This window comes from Panthera leo, chromosome D4 (genome assembly GCF_018350215.1).
Source record: "Panthera leo isolate Ple1 chromosome D4, P.leo_Ple1_pat1.1, whole genome shotgun sequence".
Taxonomy (NCBI): Eukaryota; Metazoa; Chordata; class Mammalia; order Carnivora; family Felidae; genus Panthera; species Panthera leo.
This window is the reverse complement of record NC_056691.1, coordinates 83880262-83899678: the sequence shown is the minus strand read 5'-3', so window position 1 is coordinate 83899678 and position 19417 is coordinate 83880262. Positions and strand designations below refer to the sequence as shown.

Below are 19417 nucleotides of genomic sequence, written 5' to 3'. Positions count from 1 at the left end.
ACACACAGCCTCCGTCCTCATAAAGTTTAGTCAACTTGGACGCCAGGAACAACTAAACTACAAGTAACTACAAGTATGTATATATATATATATATATATATATATATATATATATATATGTGTGTGTGTGTGTGTGTACACACACACACATGCTCTACCTTTTATTTTGAATGGACTGCCTTTCTCATGATCAAAGCCAACCCTCACTTTTATGCTAATTTCCTCCCTTCACATCTATCTACTCAAGAATATTACTGCAGTAATCCCAACTACCCCATCCCCCCATCCATATTTCCCTCTCTACTGGATATTCTCACCAATATATAAACATGCTATTATTTTTCATCTTTTTTTAATATGAAATTTATTGTCAAATTGGTTTCCATACAACACCCATTGCTCATCGCAACAGGTGCCCTCCTCAATGCCCATCACCCACTTTCCCCTCCCTTCCATCCCCCATCAACCCTCAGTGTATTCTCAGTTTTTAGGAGTCTCTTATGGTTTGGCTTCCGCCCTCCCTAACCTTTTTTTTTTCTTTCCCTCCCCCATGGTCTTCTGTTAAGTTTCTCAGGATCCACATAAGAGTGAAAACATATGGTACCTGTCTTTCTCTGTATGACTTATTTCACTTAGCATCACACTCTCCAGTTCCATCCACGTTGCTACAAAAGGCCATATTTCATTCTTTCTCATTGCCAAGTAGTATTCCATTGTGTATATAAACCATAATTTCTTTATCCATTCATCAGTTGATGGACATTTAGGCTCTTTCCATAATTTGGCTATTGTTGAAAGTGCTGCTATAAACATTGGGGTACAAGTGCCCCTATGCATCAGCACTCCTGTATCCCTTGGGTAAATTCGTAGCAGTGCTATTGCCGGGTCATAGGGTAGATCTATTTTTAATTTTTTGAGGAACCTCCACACTGTTTTCTCGAGAGGCTGCACCAGTTTGCATTCCCACCAACAGTGCAAGAGAGTTCCCGTTTCTCCACATCCTCCCCAGCGCCTACAGTCTCCTGATTTGTTCATTTTAGCCACTCTGACTGGCGTGAGGTGGTATCTCAGTGTGGTTTTGATTTGTATTTCCCTGAGGAGGAGTGACATTGAGCATCCTTTCATGTGCCTGTTGGCCATCTGGATATCTTCTTTAGAGAAGCATCTATTCATGTTTTCTGCCCATTTCTTCACTGGATTATTTGTTTCTCGGGTGTGGAGTTTGGTGAGTTCTTTATAGAGTTTGGATACTAGTCGTTTGTCTGATATGTCATTTGCAAATATCTTTTCCCATTCCATCGGTTGCCTTTAGTTTTGTTGATTGTTTCCTTTGCAGTGCAAAGGAAGCTTTTTATCTTCATGAGGTCCCAATAGTTCATTTTTGCTTTTAATTCCCTTACCTTTGGAGATGTGTCAAGTAAGAAATTGCTGCGGCTGAGGTCACAGAGGTTTTTTCCTGCTTTCTCCTCTAGGGTTTTGATGGATTCCTGTCTCACATTCAGGTCCTTTATCCATTTTGAGTTTATTTTTGTGAATGGTGTAAGAAAGTGGTCTAGTTTCATTCTTCTGCATGTTGCTGTCCAGTTCTTCCAGCACCATTTGTTAAAGAGACTGTCTTTTTTCCATTGGATATTCTTTCCTGCTTTGTCAAAGATTAGTTGGCCATACTCTTGTGGGTCTAATTCTGGAGTCTCTATTCTATTCCATTGGTCTATGTGTCTGTTTTTGGGCCAATACCATGCTGTCTTGATGATTACAGCTTTGTAGTAGAGGCTAAAGTCTGGGATTGTGATGCCTCCTGCTTTGGTCTTCTTCTTCAATATTACTTTGGCTATTCAGGGGTCTTTTGTGGTTCCATACAAGTTTTAGGACTGCTTGTTCTAGCTCCGAGAAGAATGCTGGTGCAATTTTGATTGGGATTACATTGAATGTGTAGATTGCTTTGGGTAGTATTGACATTTTAACAATATTTATTCTTCCAATCCATGAGCACGGAATGTTTTTCCATTTCTTTGTATCTTCTTCAATTTCCTTCATAATCTTTCTATAGTTTTCAGCATACAGATCTTTTACATCGTTGGTTAGGTTTATTCCTAGGTATTTTATGATTCTTGGTGCAAATGTGAATGGGATCAGTTTCTTTTTCTGTTGCTTTGTTATTAGTGTATAAGAACGCAACTGATTTCTGTACATTAATTTTGCATCCTGTGACTTTGTTGAATTCATGTATCAGTTCTAGCAGACTTTTGGTGGAGTCTATAGGGTTTTCCATGTATAGTATCATGTCACCTGCAAAAAGTAAAAGCTTGACTTCATCTTTGCCAATTTTGATGCCTTTGATTTCCTTTTGTTGTCTGATTGCTGATGCAAGAACATCCAACACTATGTTAAACAACCTCTCAGAACACCTGGGTGGTTCAGTTGGTTAAGTGTCTGACTCTTGATCTTGGTTCTGGTCATGATCTCACGGTTTGTGAGTTCGAGCCCCAGGTCAGGCTCTGTGCTGACAATGCTGAGCCTGGTTGGAATCGTCTCCCTCTCTCTCTCTCTAAAAGTAAATAAATAGGGGCGCCTGAGTGGCTCAGTTGGTTAAGCATCTGACTTCAGCTCTGGTCATGATCTCGTGGTTCATGAGTCTCAGCCCCACGTCAGGCTCTGTGCTGACAGATTGGAGCCTGGAGCTTGCTTCGGATTCTGTGTCTCCCTCGCTCCCTGCCCCTCCTCCACTTGTGCTCTGTCTCTCTCTCTCTCTCAAAAATAAAATAAACATTGAAAATAAAAATAAAAAAACTTCAAAAATATTACAGAGATAATGACAACTACATATAAAGTGGGATCCTAGAACAGGAAAAGGACATCAGGTGAAAACTAAGGAAATCTAAATAACATATGAACTTTAATAATAATGTGTCAATATATTGGTTCAGTGGGGCCCCTGGCTGGCTCGGTTGGTTAAGCATCCAACTTCAGCTCAGGTCACGATCTCATGGTTCAGTTTGTGAATTCGAGTCCCGCATCAAGCTTTCTGCTGTCAGTGTGGAGCCTGCTTCAGATCCTCTGTCCTCCTCGCTCTCTGCCCCTCCCCCACTTGCTCTCAGAAATAAAAACGTTTAAAAAAACATATATATATATATATACATATATATATATATATGTGTATATATATATATTCACTAAGTGTAACAAATATACCATGCTAAGGGTAAGATGTAAATGATAGGGGCAACTTGGTGCTAGGTACATGGGAACTCCTTATACTATTCTCTCAATTTTTCCGTAAAACTTAAACTGTTCTAAAAATATATAAATTTTTAAAGTTTTTAAAAGTTCATTTATTTATTTTTGAGACAAAGAGAGAGCATACACAGGAGGGGCAGAGAGAATCCCAAGCAGGCTCCACGCTGTCAGCAGAGCCTGATACAGGGCTTGAACCCACAGACCATGAATGAGATGATGACCTGAGCCGAAACAAGAGTCAGATGCTCGACCGACTGAGCCACCCAGGTGCCCCTATTAATTTCCATATAACAGCAAACTTTTTAAAACTGCATTATAAACAGTAATGGTTGAGGGGCACCTGGGTAGCTTAGTTGGTTAAGCATTCGACTCCAGCTTAGGTCATGATCTTGCAGTTCATGAGTTCAAGCCCTGCACCAGGCTCTGTGCTAACAGCTCAGAGCCTGAAACGTGCTTCGGGATTCTGTGTCTCCCTCTCTCTCTGCCGCCCCCAACACTTGCACTCGTGCTCTCTCTCAAAAATAAATAAACATTAAAAAATTTTATATAAATAGTAATGGTTGAGCTTGAAAATAATTTTAATTAACTGGTCATAGTAAAATGTATCAGTGTTCAGTAAATACAAATAATAACTACCATATATTTCAGGCTTGTCATGTACTAGGCACCAACCAGGTGTTTTAAATGAATATTCTCATTTAATCTGTATAACATCCCTGAAAGGCAGGTATTCTTATCCATGTTTTACAGGTGAGGAAACTGAGGAAATTAATTTGCCCAAGGTCAAATTAGTAACTGGCAAAGATGAAACCAGAATCCAAGTACATGTGACTCACTGAGCTCTTACCACTACACCATCTGTGAGTGCTGTAATTCATAAGTCAAGGCCACTTCTAATCGCCCCAGTCTTTCAACAACTATTCATTGGTGAGTCAGTATCTGGACAAGTCCCTTTTTCTTTGAAAGTTTCAAACTGTCAGGGTGTCTGGGTGGCTCAGTCAGTTAAGCGTCTGACTTTGGCTAAAGTCATAATCTTGCAGTTCGTGGGTTCGAGCCCCTCGTCTGGCTCTCTGCTGTCAGCAGTTCGGATCCTATGACTTCCTCTCTCTCTCTGCCCTTTCCCTTTCATGCTCTCTCTCTCTCTCAAAAATAAGTAAACAGTAAAAAATGTGTGTGTTTCTTATTAAAATAATAAGCATTATTTTTTTTTAATTGGGGTGCTTGGGTGGCTCAGTCGGTTAAGCGTCCAACTTTTGATTTCAGCCAGGTCATGATCTCATGGTTCATGGGATCGGGCTCCATGTCAGGGTGTGGTGTGTGCTGACAGTACACAGCCTGCTTGGGATTCTCTCTCTCCCTCTCTTTCTGCCCCTCCCGGCTGACACACACACTCTCTCTCAAAACAATGAATAAATCAACATTAAAAAAAAAAAAAAAAAGATTCACTCTCTCTCACTGATACCGTATTAACCCAATACGGCAAAAAGGACATGACTGCCAATTTTTAATGACCTACCACAATGTTAGCTTCCATGGTTTATCAATCAAATAATTTAAATTTGAGGATTTGTTAAAAAAAATTTTTTAATGTTTATTCTTTATTTTTGAGAGAGAGTGAGCGGGGAAGGAGCAAATAGAGGGAGACAGAGAGTCCAAAGCAGACTCTGCACTGTCAGCACAAAGCTCAACATGGGGCCCAAACCCACAAACCACGAGACCATGACCCCAGCAGAAGTCAGAAGCTCAACTGACTGAGCCACCCAGGCACCCCTTGAGGATTTATTTTAATTACCCACCACTTTTCAGGGATCTAACCAATCCATACAAGAGATGGACATCTTTTGCAAATATTTTTCATAAATAACCATTTTGAATTACAAGGATTTGTCTACATGTGTTTCCTTTTATAAAACTTAACCTCCTTCAGTGTGGAACAGTTTATTACTCATTTTATGTTTTGTTAAATTACATGATCTAAAAATCATCAGGTATTAAAAATAATGAGTTCATCTCTTTCTAAAAAAAGGACAAGCACAGTAAACTTTAACACACTTCCTCCACTCACTCATTCAACAAATGTTTGTTAAAGATCTACAATGTGCTAGGCACTAATGAACAAGACAGGCAAAGTCTGCTCTTGAGGGGCCCTCATTCTCACAGGGATATGTGATCATAACAAATCTGAATAGATTCCACAGACCAGATTTCTACATACCCTCTGGAATTCTTGACCCATGCTTGTCCCTGGCCAGTTAAATCTCACTTAAGCATCAGAGCCCAGCTCAAACCAAGGAGTCTTTCCTGGCCATTCTCATACTTTCTCCTTTGGGCTCATCTCTATCATAGCTTTCCATATTTTATACTGTTTGCAACAAAGTGTTGTTTTCTCAACAAAACTCCAAGTTACCTGAAGGAGTGACATAGTCATCTTGGTATCCCCATTTTCTTAGCAGACAGGCTGGCACTTAGCAGGTACTCGTTTAACATCTGAATTTATAAAAAATTATTACACAAATGACTGAATGACGTATTTCTTCACAATTAAAAAATAGCTATTGGGCTGCCTGGGTGGTTCAATTGGTTAAGTGTCCGAAATTGGCTCAGGTCATGACTGCACATTTCGTGAGTTCGAGCCCTACACCGGGCTCCACGCTGGCAGTGCAAAGCCTGCTTGGGATTCTTGCTCTCTCTTCTCTCTCTGCCCCTCACCTGCTCGTACTTTCTCTCTCAAAATTAATAAATAAACTTTCAAAGAAATAAAAATAAAAAATAACCGTCAATGAGGGAAAAAAATGGAAGCAAATCATACTTTAATTATCTTTAGTTGGTATATTTGAAAAAACAGTGAAACACTGTAGGGGGAAAAAAAGGACTTAGTACCAACTATTCCTGGCACAAGTACAAGGAACTGAAAGGCACACTACTTTGAAGATGCAAGTCATATAAAGCCAGACAGTATTCACATCTCAAATTAACACCAAACCAGACTTCTTGCTATGACACCAAAATTCTACAGCCTGCCAAAAATAAATAAAATCCAAACAGATGTCGATTTTTTTTGCCCCCAATACACTACTAATTTTCGAGAATTAAAGAAGACAGACTAACCACAAAAATAATGAATTCATGCATACCAAATGGCTCGTGGGTTAAGCTCAGATTTTATTACACAACCCAACTGAGAGAATATCAAAATCCCTGGACAGCAAATATGCATTACTTAGTAAATACTAATGTATCCTCACTTATTCCAGTTCAAAAACCTTGACTTTTTATTTATTTAATGTATTTACTTATTTTGAGAGAGCAAGTGCACACACGTGCACACAGTGGGGGCAGGGCAGGGAGATAGAGAGTCCCAAGCAGGTGCTTGGGGTGCCTGGGTGGCTCAGTCCATTAAGTGTCTGACTCTTGATTTCAGCTCAGCTCATGAACTCACAGTTTGTGGGATTGAGCCCTGAGTCTGGCTCCAGGCTGACAGTGCAGAGCCTGCTTGGGAATCTCTCCCTCTCTCTCTGCCCCTCCCCCACTCACATTTGTACGTGTGCTCTCTCTCTCTCTCTCTCAAAATAAATAAACAAAAAAAAAAAAGAGTTGGGGGGCACCTGGGTGGCTCACTCAGTTAAGCATCAGACTTCAGCTCAGGTCATAATCTCAAGGCTTGTGACTTTGGGCCCCTCATCTGGCTCTGTGCTAACAGCTCACAGCCTAGAGCCTGCTTCGGATTCTGTGTCTCCCTCTCACTCTGCCACTCCCCCGATGACGCTCTGTCTCTCTCTCGCAAAAATAAACATGAAAATAAATTAAAAAAAAAAAAAAAAGGGGCGCCTGGGTGGCGCAGTCGGTTAAGCGTCCGACTTCAGCCAGGTCACGATCTCGCGGTCCGTGAGTTCGAGCCCCGCGTCAGGCTCTGGGCTGATGGCTCGGAGCCTGGAGCCTGTTTCCGATTCTGTGTCTCCCTCTCTCTCTGCCCCTCCCCGTTCATGCTCTGTCTCTCTCTGTCCCAAAAATAAATAAAAAACGTTGAAAAAAAAAAAAAATTTAAAAAAAAAAAAAAAAAAAAAAAAAAAAAGAGTTGGACATTTAACCAACTGAGCTACCCAGACACCCCTAAAAAAAGTATTACTTGAAATCATTACTAATGTAACTGACAATATTAAACAAGATTAATTTTGAAAAACATTGTTATGGTACATCTCTGTCACTGAGTACTACATAATTATTGAGAAGCAATACATAATTATTGAGAGAGGTACACAGAAAGTTGTCCATGGTGTACCATTACAGGAAAAAAGCACACTGAAGAATGATACCCAAGGTAAGACCCAAGAGGCAGCTAAACCACAAACCCTTGAGCAAGGCTCCCTGTGCTCCAATATCAGCTTGGCCACTCACTAGTTGTGCAACCTTTGATAATTCTCCTCGCCTTGCTTTCTTCATCTGCAAAAGGATATAAAATAGAATCTACTTCATAAGGTATGTTCATGGGCTGTAAAAGTTTAACAAGTTAATATATGTAAAGCACTACAAGTATTGACAATTTCTGGGGGAAGAAAAGAAAAACTGAAAACATATAGCATGTGCATATATACGTGGGGAAGAAAAGCTTCCATTTTTTTGTATTTTTAGGTTTTTTTTAAACAAAGAACGTTACTTTCATAATTAAAAAAAAAAGAAAACATAATAAAAACTTGGGACATGGGGCGCCTGGGTGGCTCAGTCAGTTGAAATTCCAACTTTGGCTCAGGTCATGATCTCATGGTCTGTGAGTTTGAGCCCCACGTTGGGCTCTGTGCTGACAGCTCAGAGCCTGGAGCCTGCTTCAGATTCTGCGTCTCCCTCTGTCTCTGACCCTCCCCCATTCATGCTCTGTCTCTCTCTCTCTCAAAAATAAATAAACTAAAAAAAAAAAAAAATTTTTTTTTTTTTAAATAAAAACTTGGGACTAAGATTCCTCCGCTAAATGATCTGTTAGTGCAATTACTTAAACACTCAGGACCAGACAAATTCCGTGAATAATAATATATTACACATGGGCAATTTTTATTTATTTTTTTTTAACATTTATTATTTTTGAGAGGGAGAGAGAGAGAGAGAGACAAAGCATGAGTGGGGAAGGGGCAGAGAGAGAGGAAGAGACAGAATCCGAAGCAGGGTCCAGGCTCTGAGCTGTCAGCATACAGACTGACACGGGTCGAACCCACAAACCATGGGATCATGACCTGGACTGAAATCAGATGCTTTTTTTTTTTCTTAATGTTTTATTTATTTTTGAGAGAGAGAGTGTGTGTGTGTGTGTGAGGAGGGGAGGGGCAGAGAGAGAGACACACACACACACACACAGACAGACACAGAATCAGAAGCAGGCTCCAGGCTCCGAGCTGTCAGCACAGAGCCCAAAGTGGGGCTCAAACCCATAAGCTGTGAGATCATGACCTGAGTCAAAGTCGGACGTCTCAACTGACTGAGCCACCCAGGCGCCCCATAAGTGTGAAAAATTTCAAGTGCAACAAAAAGGACAGTACTTATGGACACAGTTCAACAATAACAAGCTATACACTAATAAGCAGAACTGCAATGGCACCAATCTAGAAATGGGTATCAGGAACTTTCACAATTAGATAAATCTCCATTAATTTTATTAGTCTGAAATTAAATACCACCAAATCTAATTTCTTCCAATTCAACAATCTCTAATGACAACTCACTAGACATACATAAAGCTGGAGCTCAAGATAAACTACATAATTTAAATTAAAAAAAACCTAAAGTCCTTAAGAGCCCTTTGAGAATTTTGGAGAGAATGATTTCACCACCTCACATGCTTTGAGGAAGCTTTGGTCCCTGCATAAACTTAGCTTCCTCCATAAGTACAGTGGGTGTACAAAACAACCAAACAGAAAGAGAACTGTGAGCTTCAGCTGCATTTTTTGCTGAGCTGTAATACTGGTAAAGCCTGTTTCAAGATCCAAGAGTCCACCCTCAAAATTAGGGAAGGTATAATAAACAGCAGGCTGTCAGTCCATTTCATCAAATTTATCAGAATGGTATCTCATAAAATTATGAATATTTTTTAAAGTTTATTTTTATTTTGAGAGATGGAGAGCAAGCAGGGGAGGGGCAGAGAGAGAGGGAGACAGATACAATCTCAAGCAGACTCTGCACCGTCAGCATGGAGCCCTATGCAGGGCTCGAACCCACAAACTGATATCATGACCTGAGCCGAGATCAAGAGTTGGTCGGACACTTAACCACTGAGCCACCCAGACACCCCATAAATTTATAAATATTATCAAACTTCAAGCAGCATTATTTATTACCATTGACTATGTTTTACCTAAAAGGAACCTCCTGGACCACAAAAAATAAATAAATAAAAATAAATAATAAATAAATCTAGTTGCCTAAAATAGCTTTTCAAAAAGAAATCAATCATTAAGATCCCTCCATAGAATTATGGAATTCATAATTTTAACTAGTTTACCTAATGTCTACAAAGAGAGAAAGAACTCAATAAATGCCAATTACTATTATCATTAATGATGGAACAGAAATTTACTCATAAGGACACTTAATAGGTCACTTTCTCAGAATCCAAGCTGGCCCATCACAACCTTGAATAGTTATTTATCAAAAAACACTTGGTTTCAGAGGACTCAAAAATTCCTTGGGTTCTAAAGGAGGTGATAAAGATGAAACAAATTCTGCAAAAATAATTCACCTATGCTTTCTTAAGCTCTTCTAGTACAAAAATCTGTATTTGTAAACATTTTGCAATTCTGCCTTACGATTTTTAGACCAAATGTATTTTTTATCAGCTAGTCATGATTTATAAGTAATGAAAGTAAAATCAAGAGATGGGTCAGTTTTGCATTAGAAAGTGAAAGAAGACAGTTCAGAGTGGGTTAAAAATAGGTGAGGTTAGCCTAAGTCCTTAAAACTTTAAAAATGAATGTATTTGGGTAAAATTCAGACTGCTTGGGAAGATAATTTGACTCTGATCCTATAAAAAGAGAAACAGGCTAATATCCCTTGACTAACATTTTTTTCCTTAAAATTTTCCAATTTTAATCAAAGATTCACAGAAAATAAACTGAAAACATAAATTAGTAAGTAAAAAAAAAGGAAGAAGAGCTGAACATGTTTGATGACATGCTTCCCACTAATCTCTAGGGTGGGTGTACCAGCATTACATGGGAGCAAGACCAAGCAAGCATCTTTTCAGACACAAAGATTAATGAGCAGATATCTCGCTGCTTTTACAGTTACATTATGCTTAAAGCCTTATATTTTAAAAATGGCATATGAAAAGGTATATACAAAGATAATTTTGGCTTGATTTATATCTGTCTATATACACATACACACATGCACACATATATACACATATATAAAATTACACTGTTAGCATTTGTTTAAACATTTGTTTAACCTTTTATTTATATATAGTGAATATGAGAACTTGTAGTATCAACAGATATTCACCACTTCTGACTACTACATTGCAGAGTTCAAAACTGGATTTCAGGGGCACCTGGCTGACTCAGGTGCAAGAGCATACAACTTTTAATCTCTTGGTCCAGTTCGAGCCCCATGTTGGGTGTAGAGATTGAACAAAAAAACTTAAAAAACAAAACAAGAGGTGCCTGGGTGGCTTAGTCGGTTAAGTGTCCAGCTCTTGATTTTGACTCAGGTCATGATCTCACAGTTGGTTTGTGGGTTCAAGCCCCGAGTTTGGCTCAGTGCTGACAGTGCAGAGCCTGCTTGGGATTCTCTCTCTCCTCCTCTCTCTCTGGCCTTCCCCAACCTGTGTGTGCTCACAGTCTCTCTCTCAAATAAACTTTAAATAAATAAACAAATAAACAAATAAATAAATAAAGCTTTAAAACAAAACAAAACTGGGTTTCAGCTTAGGAGCAGTGAAAAACTGCCCTACTGGAAATGCTTTTAAAACTAAAAAAAAAATGGGGGGGAGCATCCTGACTTCGGCTCAGGTCAGGATCTCACAGTTCATGAGTTCAAACCCTGCATCACAGCTGTCAGCTTGGAGCTCACTTCGCATCCTCTCTCCCCCATCTCTCTGTCCTTCCCCACTGGCACTCTCTCTCAAACGTTAAAAAAAAAAAAAAAAGAAAACTTTTTAAAAAATCGTAATACATATTGAAACATACTCCCCCAAATTGGAAAATATAGGTTAAGTATAAAGAAATTTTAACAAACTATAATTTAAAAACAAGAAATCAAACAGCTCAGTCCCTAAAGCCTCTTCTAAAATGTATACATGATACAGAAATTATTGGGCTTAGTTCCTTTAAAAATGAAAATACCTTGATTAGGATTACTTACAGAGTTAAATCCACAAATAATTTTTTTTTTTTTTTTTAAGAGAAAGGAAAAGAGCACAAGCATGGGAGAGGGGCAGATAGAGAAAGAATCTCAAGAAGGCTCCATGCTGAGCATGGAGCCCAACTCGGGGCCTGATCCAACCATCCTGGGATCATGACCTAAGATGAAATCAAGAGCCAGACGCTCAACCAACTGAGGCACCCAGGTGCCCCAAAGTCACAATAATTCTATGAAAATAAAAGTTTGAGCAGTTCAAATGTAAAAAGTACATAACTAAAATCCTTCATGCCTATGAAAAAATTAATTCCAGAGAAGGAATTCCATGTGGTGAAAAAACAGAAAACTGCAAGGGAAAAAAAATTAATTAACCATTTGAGAAATTCTTTTTCAAGTACTGGTCTTTCCATAGCAAATAAAAGGGATTCCATTTATATAAGACTTTTACCAAAAAAACAAACAAAAAAATTACATTTTACCTTAGAGAATCCTAGAGTAACAAGTAACCAACTTTGCCTAATACAACTCTAAAAAAAAAAAAAAAAGTTTATTTATTAATTTTGAGAGAGATTGAGTGCATGCATGGGGGAGGGGCTCAATCTCACAACCATGAGACCACAACCTGAGCTGAAATCAAGAATTGGATGCTTAAATGACTGGGCCATCCAGGCGCCCGCAAATTTTTTTTAAATAATGTGAAATGTCTTAGTATTGGAAATATAACCACTTTCCCTCTTCAATTTTCTATAAAAATTAGGGGTAATTTTTCCAAATAAATTAACCTGCTGCAATTTTCAGAATGCCATTATCAGGCATCACCTCTAAGGTGGGAAGTGCTCTGTGCCATCACTGGAAAGCAGCTCACAAACTCACAGTGGAGCCAACTGAGTCAACTGAGAAGTGACAGCAATGTGACAGTGTCCAAGAATGCACGAGAAGAGTAAGGCTTGTTTTAAAGTCAGGGAATGTTGGGGCGCCTGGGTGGCGCAGTCGGTTAAGCGTCCGACTTCAGCCAGGTCACGATCTCGCGGTCCGTGAGTTCGAGCCCCGCGTCAGGCTCTGGGCTGATGGCTCGGAGCCTGGAGCCTGTTTCCGATTCTGTGCCTCCCTCTCTCTCTGCCCCTCCCCCGTTCATGCTCTGTCTCTCTCTGTCCCAAAAATAAATAAAAAACGTTGGAAAAAAAAAATAAAAAAAAAAAAAATAAAAAAAAATAAATAAATAAAGTCAGGGATATGGTGCCAAAGAGGGAAAGTGAAAGATTGAGAGCTGAAGCATCAAAAGATTAACTAGCAACTACTGAATGAAAGCCACGTTCCTGATGCTTTTCATATGGTATTGTTATTAGTCAATCCTATCACCTCCACTTTACAGATGAGGAATCAGGTTTAGAAAAGTCAAATAACTTACTGACAAATCATTCAGCTATCATGCAGCAGAGAATTCAAAACTAGATTTGTTTGATTTCACAGCCCACACTCTTTTCACTTCCCTGTGCTGCCTCTCTGGCTCTTTATTGACTTCAAGCTCTCAGTGAGAAGTTTCACCACAGTGAGCACTAGGAAGGAAGTGATATACCTGTAGGCAAATGATCACATACTATCATCTGGGTAGCCCCATTTTCCAGTATTTCTTCATCCCAAGCTATCTTTACAATCTTCCCTCCCATTTTTCCATTTCACAGACCTAACACACTAGCCAGAAAAAAAGAAAAAAAGGGGGGGGGGGGAGGAGACTTGGATATTCTAATTTACAAATTCCTCTTCTTTGTTCAAGTTGTTCCCTACACCTCGGGCCTTTCTCCGATAGCCCTAGTGCCAATTACATCTATGATAGTTGGTCCAGTTCAAATGTCATGTCTTTCACACAGCATTCCCTAATCTTCCACTCTCCCATTCAGTAGTATCTCCAGTCTAAATCTTCTTGACTCTTTGTACTGGAACCTGTATTAACAACTCATGAGTTTGAAAAAGTTTTAAAATAATCACCCCCCTGATTACTTATTAATTACAAAGGAAAAGAGTGCCTTTACAATATAAGTTTATTAGATATTACTTTATTCAAATGATCAAATTTACATCAATAATGAAATATTGAAATATTTGCATCACCTCTGATGTGATACACTGAGACATAAAATCAACTACACAGCATTCCAACCAAAAATGTTTAACATAATGTGATCATAAATATTCTGACAAATCCAAATTGAGGGACATCCTACAATACAACTGGTCTAGATACTTACTGTTATGAAAGACCCCTCCCCTCCCCCACCAAAAAAAAAAAAAAAAAAAAAAGGCTAGAAAACCAGTCCAGATTCAAACAGGCAACTAAATGCAATGTAAGCTCCTTAAGTGAATCTTGGGGCAAACACAAAATCAAACATCTAAAGACAGTATTGGGACAACTGGGGAATTTTGAATATGTACTATACATTAAAAAATAATATCCACGTTAAATTTCTTGAGGGTGACTACTAATTGCAGATATGTAGAAGAAAGTGTCTGTTCTAGGGAAATATATGCTAAAAGTATTTAGGGGTAAAGTGTTGTGAAAGTAACTCACAAATACTTCAGCAAAAAACTGTGTCTACTAGTGCATAAAGCAAGCAGAGCAAAACTAACAACCATCGAATCTAGGTAAGGAGTACAAAGGTGTTGTTATGACACTACTGTGGCAACCCTTCTGTAGGCTTAGGATTTTTCAAAGAGTTGGAAAACAATATTTAAAAGTTATGGATTTAGGGGTGCTTGGAAGGCTCAGTGAGAACATGCAACGCCTGATCTCAGGGTCATGAGTTCAAGCCCCACAGTGGGTGTAGAGATTACTTAAAAAAAAAAAAAAAAAAAAAAAAATTACAGATTCAAAACAACAAAATCAACAGAAAATAGGGAAAGGTGCAAAGATGATTTAGTACTTGTATTCTGCCTCCCAGAATTAACTGTTAACATCGCCATAGTTGCTTTCACTCTTTCAAAAAAAATTACAGGATCATCCCCTTTGCCCCACCCATTCTTATTGCCTGCCAGAAGCTGGGAAATTATAGGTAGGGTATGCCCATTTTCAACTTTACTAAATACTGCAAACACTGCCTCTCAAGGCAGCTGTACCAATTTAAACTCCACCAGCAATTTCTAAATTACCATGTTCAGCGACCTCTTCACTAATATTTGATACTGTCAGACATTAAAATTTTTTATCAGTTTGATGTGAACAATTCGGTGTCATTTGTAACAATCTAGGATCGCAAAGTAGAAGAGCATTAGCAAAATAAGAACTTCATCAACAGGGTTGTCTGGGTGGCTCAGTCAATTAAGCATCCCAGTCTTGATTTTGGCTTAGGTCATCTCATGGTTTGTGAGATCGAGCCCCATGTTGGGCTCTTCACTGACAGCACAAAGCCTGCTTGAAATTCTCTCTCTGCCCCTCTCCTGCTCGTGCTCTCCCTCTCAAAATAAATAAATAAACTTTAAAAAAGGAAAAAAAAGACCTTCATCCACAGACTCTTCCTTTCATCACATCACTGCAGGAAGTTAAAAATAATCAAACATGGCAACATGTATTAAGAACAATTAGTCCCCACATGAACCAAATGCCCACAAAAACTCCCACATAATGTTTGGGAAATAATTTGTCTTTTAAAAAATGTAAGAAGTGGGGTGCCTGGGTGACTCAGGCAGTTAAGCATCTGACTTCGGCCCAGGTCATGATCTCACAGTTTGTGAGTTCGAGCCCAGCATCGGACTCTGTGCTGTCAGCTTGGAGCCTGGAGCCTGCTTCAGATTCTGTGTGTCTCTCTCTGCCCCTTCCTTGCTCATTATCTGTCTCTCTCTCTCTCTCTCTCTCTGTCAAAAATAAATAAACTTAAAAAAATTGGTTTTTTTTAAGTGTAAGAAGAAAAGGTTCAAATTCAACCAACCCAGCATACATAATACTCCTTGGAAGATTTAAAAAATAAATACGTTTTATTCCCAGAAATAACCTAGCTATTATAAATTAACTGATTTATTTACTTATTCAGCAACTATTTACTGAATACCTGTTACAGGCCAGCCACCATTCCAGCACCATGGCGAAGACAAAGTCCCTATTCTCACAGAGCTAACATTCTAATGGGGAGACAAAAATACCTACAAATAACATAAGATCAGATAAATACATTCTATAAAAAAATGAAGGGACGGGGCAAAGAATGACAAAGGAGGCAGCCTAAGGACACAAAAAAACACCAGGCAAGACCCCTGCAAGACAAGATCCCTCCAAGGCAGTGATTTTGTAATATGGTGTGTTTAATTCAACATGAAGTATTTCAGCACCAACATCGTTTCATAAAATACTCTCCTTTACTCCCCTTTATTTTTTCCAAAAAAAACCCGAAACAGTTTGCTGCACTGGCTTTTCCATTATTGCTATTATCTTAGAGGAAAAAAAAAATTCACACAAGATATTGACAGGTGCGTCACAAACAGGTTCAAGTTTCAAGTCACACATATTCTAGAAGAAACTTTTTTTTTAAGTTTATTTATTTATTTTGAGAGAGACAGAGAGACAGTGCAGGCGGGGAGGGGCAGAGAGAGAGGGACAAAGAATCTCAAGCGGACTCCCCACTGACAGCACAGAGCCCCATGTGGGGCTCGAATCCACCAACCATGAGATCATGACCTGAGCTGAAGTCAGACTCTTAAACAACTGAGCCACCCAGGCGCCCCTCAAGTCACACATATTCTAAAGAAATGTTACACAGGGTGCCTGGGTGGCTCAGTCGGTTAAGCATCCGACTTCGGCTCAGATCATGATCTCGCAGTTCTTAAGTCTGAGCCCTGCTTTGGACTCTGTGCTGACAGCTCAAAGCCTGGAGCTTGCTTCGAATTCTGTCTCTGTCTCTCTGTCCCTCCCCCACCCCTCTCTCTCAAAAATAAATAAATGTTAAAAAAATTTTTTTTAGAAATGTTACAACTGATTTGTCAGTAAGGAGTTTGATGCCAAAATGGAGCTGAACTGCAGAATTTAAAATAGAATTTCAAGGGGCACCTGGGTGGCTCAGTGGGTTGGGTGTCTGACTTCAGCTGAGGTCATGATCCCACACTTTGTGAGTTCAACCCCGAGTCGGGCTCTGTGCTGACAGCTCAGAAGCTGGAACCTGCTTTGGATTCTGTTTCTCTCTCTCTGTCCCTCCCCCATTTGCACTCTGTCTCTCTCTCTCTCCCTCTCTCAAAAATAAACATTAAAAATTTTCAAAACAAAAAAACTGTTTTAAATAAATAAATAAAATAGAATTTCAAGAAAATGACTTACCAATTCTCCAACTCTATCACCTGCACATTTACTTCCTATCATACATGAAAAGAATAATAGCAATAGGAAAATGTATTGGAAGACAGATCTTGTAGTTTTTACTTAAGGATAAAAGATTTGGAGTCTACCCCTCTTTCAAAAGCCACACTACCTACCTACACGATTTAAAGAAAACCAGCACGCATTAAAATTTCCTTCCACGGGCTTACACAAGAGCTTAGAAGGCTTCAACCACTTAGAACTAGGAGGTGCCTTACTAGAAAAAAATCGAAGGGCCAAAGTGTTCACTTCCCTTTTTTCCTAAGTTTATTTTGCTGATTCCCCAGTACCCTGAATGAAATATCTGCAGTCTATTTTTCAAAATTATACCCTGACCCAGTCAAATCTTTTCTTTTACTTCCCTATTTACAAAATTCCCTCTTTCATCTAAACTATAATACTATCTGCCTTGTCTTTTTTTTTTTCAAACCATTTTTTTTAATGCTTATTTATTTTTGAGAGAGAGAGAGAGAGAGTGTGTGTGTGAGCAGGGGTGGGGCAGAGAGAGAGGGAGACACAGAATCTGAAGCAGGCTCCAGGCTCTGAGCTGTCAGCACAGGGCCCGACACGGGGCTAAAATCCACGAGATCAAGACGGGAGCCAAAGTCGGTCACTTAACTGACTGAACCACCCTGGCATCCCTGCCTTGTCTTCTATCTTAGAAAAAAAAAAAGGGTGGGGTGGGTGCCTGGGTAGCTCAGTCAGTTAAGCGTCCGACTTCGGCTCAGGTCATGATCTCATGGTTCTTGGGTTTGAGCCCCACATCGGACTCTGTGCTGACAGCTCAGAGCCTGGACCCTGCTTCGGATTCTGGGTCTTCCTCTCTCTCTGCCCCTCCCCTGCTCATACTCTGTCTGTCTCTCAAAAATAAATAAATATAAAAAAGAAAAAAATGTTTAAAAAAATAAAAGTAAAAAAATAAAAAAATAATAATTCAAATATCCTTCCAGGCAGACTTATAGATCCCCAAACACTTACTTCTACTTCAGGAATTATTAGTCTTTATGTACCATGTATCTGTCTGCTGAAGGCTATGGACTCTCTCTCAGATTGCTTTTATTTTTATTTTATTTTAGTTAATTTATTCTTAAGGAATCTCTAGACCCAACATGGGGTTTGAACTCATGACCCCAAGATCAAGAGTCGCATGCTCTACTGACTGAGCCAGCCAGGTGCCCCTCAGATTGCTTTTAAATGCATAATTAAATATTCAAAATTACAAAAGAAACCAATTATACTGAACTATTAGCAAACCAATTTAAAAATCGTAATTCGGTAATGTATGTGCAGCTTTAACATCACATTAAATAACAAGATCTAACAGTGTGTCTAATAATGCCATAAATTCGAAGAAATAAGCATAAATGATATTTTAAGATATCTGCAAAAACTGCAAACATGATACAAAAATAGTGGTAATTTTTATTGGTGACAAAGTCACAGGCACTGCTAATTCTACTATGGTTTAATGCCTACATTTATAATTGAAAGAACTAATAAATTAGTTATCAGATAATAACAACAGATGGGATTTTATCCCCATTCTACTTCAAAGATCCCCTATACTCTACCCACCAAATGGTGAAATCCCAGGTTAGAAATCCTTTCTAGTGCAAAGCGTGCGCAAACTGACTTCTGTCACAAATTTTAATATAAAAATAATGATTCTTCCTTTGACCTCTCTTCTGAACGTTATCACCATGCCTGTTTTTCCGCAGACTTATACACAGAACCCAATTTCTATGGTTTGCCTAGCCAGCACTCATTTACATTTTGACAGTCAATAAAAGGTGAAGTTAAAGGAAAGGAGATGGAGGCAACCAACAGTCCCTCACTTCCAAGACATCCGACAGCAAGTGAAAAGATGCCGAGAGAGAGAGAGAGAGAGAGAGAGAGAGAGAGAGAGTGTGTGTGTGTGTGTGTGTTTCAGAGGTGGGCTACCCCCAGATCCGTGAGTCCAGCTTGTCAAGAGTCCCGGAAGCATGACATCTTCACCAGCGGCACCCAGAAGACATTCCACCTCTTTCTCGCCCCCTATACTCAGTTCTCTACCTTCCAGGTCGCTCGCCTGTGGCTCCCACCCGAAGCCGCCCCGCGGTTCTCCGGTCCCTTCCCATCCCATCCCCCACGCGTCCCTCCCTCCCATCTGCCCCAGGGCGCCCTGGCCCCTGCGCGCCGCCGAATCTCTCCCCTGGGTCTAACCGTGTGTCTCCCGACCCCCACGTCTCCCGACGCGGGAGGGAAAGGCCCGGGGCCTAGGGGTCAGCTGAACTGGGCGGTCCGGCCATTAGGCGCAGGCTGAGGCCCTAGGCCAGAGCAGCCCGGCCGCCAGGCAGCGAGCCGCGCACTCCGCGATGGTTAACCGGCGACACGCACTCACCAAGAGGATCACACGGAGGAGGGCACCCAGGCCTCCGCCGAACCGCCACTCGGTCTCGGAACCGTCGCCCTCGCCGCGAACTGCCACCGCCGCTGCCGCCGCCTCCGCCGCCACTACTCGCT

The 19417-nt window shown here is 40.0% G+C and overlaps 1 protein-coding gene across 7 annotated transcripts in view; it reads right to left on the bottom strand.

Moving 5' to 3' along the window:
- Positions 1 to 19389, bottom strand: part of GAPVD1 (GTPase activating protein and VPS9 domains 1) — a 72057-nt gene extending 52668 nt beyond the window's left edge. For 6 of the 7 annotated variants that reach the window (XM_042914180.1, XM_042914185.1, XM_042914182.1 and 3 more), the window contains exon 1: positions 19296 to 19380. The gene's annotated coding sequence lies outside the window, so the exon portion shown is untranslated. Of the gene's footprint in view, positions 1 to 19295 lie in introns of all 7 variants that reach the window. The other variant, XM_042914186.1, reaches the window with a different exon arrangement.
- Positions 19390 to 19417: the final 28 nt, after the last annotated feature.